This window comes from Apodemus sylvaticus, chromosome 19 (assembly GCF_947179515.1).
Source record: "Apodemus sylvaticus chromosome 19, mApoSyl1.1, whole genome shotgun sequence".
Lineage (NCBI taxonomy): Eukaryota > Metazoa > Chordata > Mammalia > Rodentia > Muridae > Apodemus > Apodemus sylvaticus.
In genome coordinates, this window is record NC_067490.1 from 42,736,223 (window position 1) to 42,745,930 (window position 9,708).

At 46.0% G+C, this 9,708-nt stretch overlaps 1 protein-coding gene across 1 annotated transcript in view; it reads right to left on the reverse strand.

Annotated features, from left to right (window-relative positions):
* The window catches only part of LOC127669397 (sodium-dependent glucose transporter 1C-like), a 120,416-nt gene that overhangs the window by 94,079 nt on the left and 16,629 nt on the right, over positions 1-9,708 (reverse strand). The window lies entirely within an intron of this gene.

Below are 9,708 nucleotides of genomic sequence, written 5' to 3' on the forward strand. Positions count from 1 at the left end.
CCATGAGCAAAATCTGCACTTGGGGCTGTAGCTCAGTGCTTGACTGCTTGTCCAGCGCGCTCAGGGGCCTGGGCTCTCTACCTCAGACTGAAAAATACTAACTCATTGGCTGGGGTCTCAGCTACACACACTCACGCCAATTCCAGGGAACTGGTAGGGAAGTGAGTAACTGGAGAGGGCCAGAAATGTGAATTTTTGTTGGGTTATGTCACCTGGGGTTGGGGAGACCAAAACAGATTTAGAAAGAAAGGAGGAAAGGAAGGAAGGAAGGAAGGAAGGAAGGAAGGAAAGAAGGAACGAAGGAAGGACAAAAGAAAGAAAGAAAGAAAGAAAGAAAGAAAGAAAGAAAGAAAGAAAGAAAGAAAGGAAGGAAGGAAGGAAGGAAGGAAGGAAGGAAGAAAGAAAAGTAGCCGGGTGGTGGTGGCAGCACCTGGGAGGCAGAGGCAGGTGGATTTCTGAGTTCAAGGCCAGCCTGGTCTACAGAGTGAGTTACAGGACAGCCAGAGCTACACAGAGAAACCCTGTCTTGAAAAAACCAACCCCCCCAAAAAAAAAACAAAAAAAAGAAAGAAAAGAAAGAAAGAAACCCAGATCTTAAAAAAAAAAGGAAGAATGGAAGGAAGGAAGAATAAAGAAAGAAAAGGGGTCTCATTTTGTAGCCCAGGCTAGCCTGAAATGTACTCTGTAGCTCAGGCTGGTGCCAAACTCATGGCAATCCTTCTACATCAACCTCCTGCTGCTGAGGTCATCTTCGCTGCCTGGGTGTGTACAACCTCCATACCAAGCTTAAAGCCACATTTTATTGGATCTTTCCTGAAGCCAAGCGTACCCTTCTTGGCCTTGGCAGTGTAAGCACTGAGAGAGAGGAGAGAGATCAGAAATACAAGACCATCATTGCTGGCTACATAGGGAGTCTGAGGCCGACCTGAGCCATGTGAACCTTGCCTTAGGAACTGGCAAGATGGCTCAGTGTATGAAGGCATGTTCCATGTAAGGCTGATGACCTGAGTTTGGTCCCCAGAACCTATGGCGGAAGGAGATAAACTCTTGACAAGTGTCCCCTGACCTCCACATGTGTGCACCACCACACAGCATAGAAGTTAGACAGATGGTCTTCAAAAATCTCAGAGATCTACGGAATATGTCATTTTAAGGGGTTTTATAAGTATAGGGTTTTATATTTTGTTTTTTTTTTTTGTTTGTTTGTTTTATTTTGTTTTGTTTGGAGGGGGCAATGAGACAGATCTGCTCCTGGAAGAGCCCCCATTCTAATTCAAGGAAGATAATGAACATTGAAGAACCTCCGTATGGGGTTTACTTCAAATGTGGCAAACTAGCCACCGGGCACAAAACTGCCCCTGTCTCAGCTACAGACAGAATGCTGTCCAAACCGGATCATGAGTCACAAGGAAGATGACTTGAGCTCTGCAAAGACAAGGTAGGCTGGTCCTCCATAATTCCTGCTTCACTAAATGTCTGTCAGATATTCTGGGCCAGAATGCTGAAGAGAGATGCTTCAGCATCATAGAGAAATTTGTGGGACTGTCTAGGTAACAAGCTATCTACGCTATTTCCATAATTTTGGGAGCTGCTTGCTCTACACTTCTCATACTCAAGACGCATTTATTCCTTCTCAAGTCCCTGATGGGGTTGAAGACTAGATAGTTATAGTCTCACAATAAAAGCTTAAGCTGTTTAGGATTTAAGAAAATATTTTTAAGTATAAGATGTTTTTAGATTGGCAATATGATAGAAAATGATTTAAGTACAGAACTCTGAACTCACCAAGATAGAACAGATAATAGAATATTTTCTCCCAAGCTGTCATTTACAAATGGACTAGACACTGTGAATGTAACTCTTACATGATAGTTTCTATAATTATTCCATAATTATTCCTTCTTGTTTGTTTGTTTTTTGGATTTTTGGTTTTTTCAAGACACTACCAGAATTCACTCTGTAGACCAGGCTGGCCCAGAACTGAGAAATCCACCTGCCTCTGTCTCCCAGAGTGTTGGGATTACAGGCGTGCACCACCGCCACCACCACCCTCCGGCTTCCAGTAATTATTCTTATTGCATATAGTTTATTGTTGTAATATTAACTATTACAACAATAGTTGTAATAATAACTATTACAACAATAGTTGTAATAATAAAGACTCAAGATGTATCTTGGAGAAAATACACAAAACAAACAAAAATGGTGCACCTTGGAGAAACAAGGACAAGTGGACAGTAAAACAGGAAGAACCAGACACCTGACGCTGATGTTTGTTGTAGTTTTTGTTTTTGTTACTGTTGTTTCTACACGGTCTTGCTATGCAGCCCTGGCTGTCCTGGAACGCATCATGTAGTCCAAGCTGGTCTTGAACTCATGTGAGATTCATGTGCTTCTATTTCCTGAGTTCTGGGATCAAAGTTATGGGGCATCTTGTGTGGTCTTCCTTGTAGTTTTCCTGGTGGGGGCATGATGTTGCTCCCCAACCCCCGGGCGTCATGTTTATCAGGCAGAGAAGCAATTCTCTGTACTTTGGGCCAACCAGAGAGGAACTGTTGTACCTTTGACTTTTTTGGTCTAACTTTGTAATCAGAGCTAAGAGTTCCTTGTGCAGCTAAGAGAACTCAGGCTTTGTCTAAGACAGAAGGGAGTCAGCGCTGTCTGCCAACTTTTCGGGTCAGAGGTTTACCTTTGAGTTGTGAAGCCGGAAAGGAGTGAACTGACTGTGTTTATCACCCGCGGTCACCTGTTAGTCTTGTTAGCTCTGGGTTAAGGAGCTGCTGACTGGTTTACGGTTATCACTGGACCAGTTCTGTGTTCAGAGCGAAAACTCAAAGCTGGCTTTATCTTTAACCTGTGATGAATCCAGGCAGCTTGCGGGGCCTTGTCATCCCCCCCACAGGCCAGCGCTGGTTCATTTTTAACCCACCACGGAAGGTCAGCCAGCAGCTTAGAGATTCCACATTCTAGTGCTTGAAAGCTGCCTCCCAGGAGGGAGAGATGGGTCAGCAACTCCTGCAGAGGTCCAGAGTTTGATTCTGGAAACCACATTGGGTGGCTCACATGACCAGTAACTCGGACTTCACGGGGAATCCAACTCCTCTGGTCTCCACTGGCACCTGCGCGAGTGCACACACACACACACACACACACACACAAGACAAGTTTTTTTTTAAAGACGTATTTTATTATTATATGTGAATATACTGTAGCTGCCTTCAGACACACCAGAAGAGGGCATCAGATCTCATTATGGATGACTGCGAGTCACCATGTGGTTCCTGGGAATTGAACTCAGGACCTTCAAAAGAGCAATCTGCATTCTTAACTGCTGAGCCATCTCTCCAGCCCAAGATTTTTTAAAATAATAAAAAAATAAACCTTTTTTTTTAAAAATCTGCCTTGTGAGTTTCTAACTTCCTGTACACTGCATCAGGCCCCGCAGTGAAGGTTTACAGGCACTAACTACCTTTGAACTGAGGCTTCTGGAGTAAATAAAATACTCATCAGGGCCACCATTCTTTGACAATTAAGACTAGGTCACTGTAGTGGGGGATATACAGTGATGACAACTGGATTGTCTCAGCAGTTCACGTCCTCGGTCTGACAGTGGGGGCTGGCATCCCTGCTGCTGCACTGGGTGTGGACTTCCCAGATTACAGAAGAAACGAACTGTTGTGTTAAGAAACCCACCCTTCCCCCAAAAAAATTAAAAGCCGGGCAGTGACGCACGCCTTTAATCCCAGCACTCTGGGAGGCAGAGGCAGGCAGATTTCTGAGTTCGAGGCCAGCCTGGTCTACAGAGTGAGTTTCAGGACAGCCAGGGCTATACAGAGAAACCCTGTCTCGAAAAAAAAAAAAACAAATCCAAAAAACAAAACAAAAAAAAAAGACCCCCCCCCCCCCCCCCCCGCAAGATGACCAGAGACCAAAAGCAGATAAGAACTAAGGAGAAAACTGGAGAAAACTGTTATTTCTTCTTTCTTTTCCATTTTCTGGTGCTGGTGATGAACTCAGGGCTGTGCCCCATGGAGCTGTATCTCTACCTCCATATATAGATTTTTGGTGAGGGGAATCCATGTGTAAGCATGTGTGTGTGTGTGTGTGTGTGTGTAAGCATGTGTGTGTATGTGTAAGCCTGTGTGTGCATGTGTGTACATGTGCAAGCATGTGTGCATGTATAAGCATGTGTGTGCATGTGTAAGCATGTATAAGCACGTGTGTACATGTGTAAGCATGCATATGCACATGTGTAAGCATGTGTGAGTGTGCATGTGTAAATATGTGTGTGTGCATGCATACTTGGTTCCTTAAAAGCTTATTTTGTTTTGTTTCATTTTTTGTTTCATGAGCCCCTCTCTGGGATCATTTAGGCGAGGCTAGCTGGCCCGCAAGCTGTGGGGATTGTCTTGTTTCTACCCATCAGCATTGAGATTCCACCATCACTCCCAACTTCTTCCGTGGCCACTGGGGACTCAATCTAAGAGCTTGCCTCTGCATAGCAGTCTCAGCACTCTCCAAGCAGCCTCTCCAGACCCGCAGTTTAAAACTCTTCATACTAAACCAGATGTAGTGGAGATGAGAGCCCTGGCTGAGCTCAAGGCATGGCTGTACTTCACGAATATCAGCCTCTATAATCCTGAAGTCTTGGTGGATGCAACTCCCCTCTCCTGAAACTTTGGTACCAGCAAGACTCCGCCTTGCTAAGAGGTAACCTAAAGCTAGCCAGTGCCTAATGCAATTCTGGTTGGTATACCAAGGGAGGTCGTTCAGGCTTGTATGGAGGATGCTACGATGGCTGGGTTTTGTTTTGCCTTGTTTTCTCAAGACAGTTTCATGTAGTACAGGGTGGCCTTGAACTCACTAACCTTGTAGTTCTTGAACTCCTGGTCCTCCTGTCTCTACCTCCCAAGTACTGGGATTATAGGTGTATGCACTATTGTTGGGAGGTGGCCATGTTTTTAGAGAGCTGTGAGTTTTGCAGGAGTGGGGGTAGGATGAGGGGACACAGGAGGACTGGGGATTTCCAGAATAGCTAAGTTTATCCTAGAGTGCTTGCTGTCAGACCCATGGGCAAGACTTATTTCATTCAGAACTGATTCAGTCCCTTACTTATTACAGCAGGAGTGACATTGTGAATATGGTAGACTCCTATACCCCAAGATAGAGGTGCTTTGGTGATACTGGAAATTGGGAGCTAGAATGTGTGACAATGGATGTGCAATAGAGTGAGACTGTGCCCACGGATAAAATGCTATCCTTCAGGAGAGCAGAGTGCCAATGGCTCCCTAGAAATAAATGCCTAGAAAGCACCCACTGAGTCCGGGAAAGGGAGAGCAGGGAGCACTAGCAAGCCTCTCTCACACTCTGGGGATTTTCATACCTGGCCAAGCGGTAGCCTTGGGGGTGACCTTTAGGGACTTACAAGGAGTCTCTCTGCTACTTTAGTCCTTTCTTCTACCAGTTGTACTACCTGTGGGGACAGATCAGTCAGGGTCTTGGTCCCTTTGGAAACACTGGTGAGAGCTCCTCTTCAGACTGTCTTCTGAGGTCTCTATAGGCTCTCTGATCAAAAGGATGGGTGATTTTATAAAGTTCTGTGAGCCTTTTAGGGGCCTCCCATTTTCCCTACAGGACTGGCCAAACTGGGGGAGAATAGACAACAATACTGAAAACCTTCTTAGAATCTTATATTCTTGTCTTTGCCCCGAAAGTTTGGTTGTTGAATACCTAGATTGGTGTCAGCAGTCTTGAACAGGAGCTAGTGGCTTTCATTTTTACTTTTGAATAAAAACTAGATAAAGCTTAGACACATGGCATCTTTAGCTTTCAGATGCACACACAGTTTTAGGCAAATATAGCACTAAATATACCGTCACCATCTAAAGTAAGTTATTTACCTGACTAGAGTTTTTTGGTCCTGTATTTTTTTAGTTTTGGTTTTTTTTTAAGACAGGGTTTCCTTGGGTATCCCTGGCTGTCCTGGAACTTTGTAGACCAGGCTGGCCTCTAACTCAGAGATCCACTTACCTAACAAGACTTTAAAGTGGTCATTTAAAAGGCTTTACGGGCTGGGGAGATGGTGTATTGGTTAAGAGTATTTACTATTCTTGCCAGAGGACCTGAAGTCAGTTCCTAGTACACACAGGCTCACAACAGAGTATAACTTCAGCTGCAGGGGATCAATGCCTGCTTCTGGCATCTAATAGGCACTTAGGTGTATGCCCCACACAGACATGTGGGCAGACACATAGTTAAAAACACAAGGAAATCTATACAAAAATTATAAAAACTTGGCCAGGTGTGGTAGCACATGCCTTTAATTCCAGCAGTCAGAAGCTGACAGATTTTCTGTAACTTCAGTACTGTCCTGGTCTACATAAGGGAGTTCCATGCTAGCCATGGCTACATAGTGAGATCGGTCTCAATAATTAAATAGACAATAATTAAATAAAAAATGCTTTACAAGCAGATACCATTAAGAGCAGATACCATATTAAGAAAATCTTTAAAAAATTTTAAACAGAATTAGATTTCAGATTTACATCAAAACATTGGTTTTGGCCTTCTGTGAACAAAATATTTAATTATAGCTAACTTTAAAAGAACTATACCAGATTTCTTTCTTGTTTTAAAAGTAGAGCCCAACATTTTTTTAAAAAAAGATTTATTTATTTTATATATGTGAGTATACTGCAACTGTCTTCAGACACACCAGTAGAGGGCAGCGGATCCCATTACAGACGGTTGCTGGTAATCTCCAAGCAGGGGCCTCCTAGAGTGGCCTATGTCAACTGAACTTCTCAGAAAGGCAATAGAAGCCACACAGAAGGTAAGATTATATACCATTAAGCTTATAACTACTTGTGATGGTAGAAATGGATTCTGGGAAACCCAAATGAAACAGTACAAAGTAACAACAACAACATGGCGTTCTCCATATTTCTCTGGCACAGGACTAGTTGAGGACACCAGGGTACAGTCCAGGGCACAAGCTTGCGTTCATGACGTTCATGCCTCGTGGCTGTGAGTCTACCCTTTTTTTCAGGCAGGGCAGCAGTGAGGGTTTGGAGTTCCACAGACAGTGCCTGAGAAGGGTTGGGACTCGTCTGGGACCCAGTGGCACTCCTTTATGTCAAGAAGCCTGGCTCAGGGCTGGGCTGGGAAGCAGCAACAGAACCAGCAAGGGGAGAGAAGGGCACCTGAGTGTGTGCGCGTGTGTGTGTGTGTGTGTGTGTGTGCGCGTGTGCATGCGTGTGTGTGTGTGTGTGTGTGCACGCTCATGTGTGTGTGTATGCTCGAGTGTGTGTCTGTGTGTGCGTGCACGCCTGAGTGTGTGTGTGTGTGCATGTGCGTGAGTGCGTGTGTGTGTGTGTGTGTGTGTGTGCGTGCGCGTGCGTGCGTGCCTGAGTGTGTGTGCTCAAGTGTGTGTGCGCGCACGCGTGTGTGTGTGCCTGCGCATGCGTATGCATGTGTGTGCATGTGAGTGTGCCTGTGTGTGTGTGCGCCTGTGTGTGTGCACATGCGTGTGTGTGTGTGTGTGTGTGTGTGTGTGTGTGTGTGTGATGCACATGTGCAGGTAAGGAGCCCTGGTCTGCAACCCCAACACCTTCCCTACCCATGCCATTAGAACAGTGGTTCTCAACCTTCCTAAGGCTTTTGACCCTTCATGACAGTTCCACATGGTGTGGTAAACTCCCAACCATAAAATTATTTTCATTAGTACGTTGCAACTGCCTTTTGGTTACTGTTATAAATCATAATGTGAATATCTATGTTTTCCAATGGTCTTAGGTGACCCCTGTGAAAAGTTCTTTAGAGCCCCCCAAGGGCTTGCATTCCCTAGGTTGAGAACCACTTTGTTAGAGACGTACTCACTGGGAAATGAAGGGGGGGGAAGGAAGAAAGGGCAGAAAGATGCTGTCTAGGACCCCGGACCAAGAGGAGAGTGAGGCAGAACTGTTTCCCTGCCTTTGCTCACTCTGCTGGGGTGCCCGTGAGCTGGGGTCACTTCCATCTCTCAATCTGGGAAGACTGGAATGGGGCCAGTCCCTTAGCGCTCAGAAGGAAAGAGGAATCCTGCAGACATTCTGGTCGGCCCCTGGTGGTCCTGCCTACCCATAGAGGGAGAAAGCATCCTAAGGAGAGAGGGGCTGGCGAGGCCGCCCTTCAGGAACCTCCTGGGGCCACCCCACTACTCAGGCTCAAAGGTGTGGTGGTGCAGATTAGTTCCAGAGAGAAACACATTTGTCTCCTTTAAGAGCCTTGTGCTCAAAGGTGCCCACAGACTGTGATGGCTGATTTGCCTGTCGGCCTAGGAGGAACTAGCATCCCCTGCTTTTCATGCTACCTCAGGCATGGCGGTGCTGGTGCCGATTACCCAGGTTAACCGGAGGTAGGAAGGCCCATTCCATGGGTGGGGTCCTAGACTGAATAAACAAGGAGAAACAGAGAAAAGAACTGTAAATGTAACTTTTATTCTTCTGAAGTAACTGTCTATGCCTCAGTCTGCTAGTCTAGGCCTAGTCCTGGTGTAGGTACCCGAGGCCTGCAAAGCTTGTGAGGCCATACAAGCAATGTATAGGTCTGTTGCCAAGGCAACAGCTGCCGTTTACCCAGAATTCCATAGCCCACCTTTACCTGTAATTATGTCACCCCCGGTATATAACTGGGCAGCGCTCTTTTCCTCTCTCTTTCTCTTCTCCCCTTCCTTCCCGCCCGCTACCCCTTCCCTATCTTAAATAAAGCCCCACGCAGAACTATCTGGCTTAGCTGTCTCATTGCGGCTCACGGTTCCACCGCGTCCCGGCAGCACGGTGCCCGTGGTGCGCGCGTGTGGGCACAGCGAGCAGCGAGCAGCCACAACGCAGCGAGCAGACAGGACCTTCGAGCAAGCACAACACCTGGAAGCTTCTAACTTCTGTACAATCTAATGTAGGCCTACCAGGTTCTCAGCCTCTGAGACTTACTGCTGAGGAAGCTCACCCCTGTTTAGTTCTTTCTGATCTCCGGCTGGCTGGTTCAACTCAGCTGTTCTGGCTCAAACTCCTCTCCAGCTGACTGACTGGAACTGGCTTCTCTTTCAGGCTCTGGCCGAATTGCTCTGCTTGGCTTCATACCAACTCTGGCAACCTGTTCTAATCCGGTTCCTTCTCATTCTCTGACTCATTCTGTCTTCACCTGTCTCTAGCTTATTTTCTCTTTGCAACCTGTCTCAGTAAAACTGCCCCCTCTCTCTTTGCTCTCTCTCTGCTGCTCTCTCTCTCTTTTAAGTCACCTTTCTCTTTTTGAGAGTTGGGCGTATCCTATTCTGACAAATCTTTCTCTGATTCGTCACTTTGTCTGCCACTCAATTAGACATCACTTTCAAACGCTTCCTTTGACAAACCAAGCTTCATCGTTTGAGATTAAAGGTGCATACTAAGATTGCATCTGTATTCCAGACAGAGTGATTAAAAGGGTGTGCTGAGGTTGAGCCACACTCCAACTAGAAACAGGGTTGCTCAGTGAATAACACTATCTTGGGGTTCACGGTGTCATCAAATATCCTGCAGCAGAGAACTGGCATCCAGCACTATAATTCCTGGCTGCAGATGTGATGTGACCCAGCTGCCTCAAAAGAGGCCCTTCTAGGATTCTGTCTAAGCCCTCCGCCACAGTTACCTGGCAACAGCCAGGTAGGTAGGTAGGTCTGACCCACTATAAAAG